This window comes from Lathyrus oleraceus, chromosome 3, assembly GCF_024323335.1.
Source record: "Lathyrus oleraceus cultivar Zhongwan6 chromosome 3, CAAS_Psat_ZW6_1.0, whole genome shotgun sequence".
Lineage (NCBI taxonomy): Eukaryota > Viridiplantae > Streptophyta > Magnoliopsida > Fabales > Fabaceae > Lathyrus > Lathyrus oleraceus.
This window is the reverse complement of record NC_066581.1, coordinates 203,239,074-203,240,605: the sequence shown is the minus strand read 5'-3', so window position 1 is coordinate 203,240,605 and position 1,532 is coordinate 203,239,074. Positions and strand designations below refer to the sequence as shown.

At 41.4% G+C, this 1,532-nt stretch overlaps 1 non-coding gene across 1 annotated transcript; it reads left to right on the top strand.

Moving 5' to 3' along the window:
- Positions 1–630: 630 nt before the first annotated feature.
- Positions 631–737, top strand: LOC127133063 (small nucleolar RNA R71). The gene has a single exon (XR_007807058.1). It is a non-coding gene; the product is annotated as a small nucleolar RNA R71 (small nucleolar RNA).
- Positions 738–1,532: the final 795 nt, after the last annotated feature.

Genomic DNA, 1,532 nt, shown 5'->3' with positions numbered 1-1,532 from the left:
GAATGTTTTGGTTCATGAACTCCTTGTTTTGTTGGGTTTGAGCACTGATAAAAGTTTCCATAATTTTCTCAAGGCTCGACTTTGGTGGTACAGGTTGCATAGGTTGATTTGGTCTTGGGGCTTGGTAACCAGGTTGTCTTGGAGGTGCATTATTTTGGATAGGGTTATTGTTTTTATAGGAGAAGTTCGGGTGATTCCTCCATCCAGGGTTATAGGTATTCGAATATGGGTTCCCTTGCGTGTAGTTCACTTGCTCAGAGTGGGTTTCGTTTAATAGACTATTCTGCAGATTGGTGTCCTTTGGTTCCACATATCTCACAATCCGACGAAACTGTGGCTGCAGTATTCGGGTTTATGCACATATGCTCGACCTTGAGGGCTAATGCGTCCCTTTTAGCTTGCATCATGTCTATAGAGCTTAGTTCATGCGCTCCTCCTTGGGCTTCCTTCTTCTCAACTGTCGCTCGTTCGACTCCCCGTGATTGATGGTTTTGAGCCATATCTTCGATGAGGGCACTAGCTTCAGGATAAGGTTTGTTCATCAGCGCACCGCCTGCGGCAGCGTCGATGGTCATCTTAGTGTTATAGTGAAGTCCATTATAGAAGGTCTGAATGATTAACCAATTTTCTAAACCATGATGTGGGCATGCTCTTAACAACTCTTTATATCTCTCCCAAGCTTCGAACAGCGATTCTCCTTGGTTCTGGGTAAATCTAGTTATATGGTTTCGAAGAACGGAGGTCTTACTTGGGGGAAAGTATCTGGCAAGAAAAACTCTTCTAAGGTTATCCCAAGTCGTAATGGAATTGGGTGGAAGGGAATCTAACCATGATAGGGCTTTATCTCTGAGGGAAAAAGGGAATAATCTTAAACGTATTGCCTCAGGAGAAGCTCTATTGGTTTTAAAAGTGTCTGCGAATTGGAGAAAGATTTTTAAATGTTGGTTTGGGTTCTCAGTAGCGAGACCTGCGAATTGTCTCTGTTGCACTAGTTGCAACAGGGAGGGTTTAAGTTCGAAATTATTAGCTGGGATGGTTGGGTTTACTATACTAGAACTAGGTTCTTCGTTAGATGGTTGGGAGAAGTCCTTAAGAGGTCTTTGGTTTTGATCTTCGGCCATAATTCTCCTAATTCTATCAAAAGAACAAACGTGCGTGAGCGTAACGTTCAGGTTCCACTAGAGGATATACTAAGCTTTCAGTGCTGCGAGCTTTTCGCATTGACCGGCGGGAAATAACCTAAGTCTAAACGATATAACAACAGGGTAATGAAATTTGACGAAATTGGTCCCTGGAAACGGTGCCAAAAACTTGATGCGTGCTTTTCGCAAGTATACGAACGCGTCAGAGTAATATAAAAGATTGTCGAATCCACAGAGACCAAGTGTCAATCTATCGTAATCTATTGTTATGGTGTTTATCAAAGGTAATCAAAATAGGGGTTTTTAGAGTGTGCAATGAAAAGTAAAGTATTAAATAAAATTCGATTAATAAAGACAGGCTCGAATGTAATTCACATAATCAATTAATAA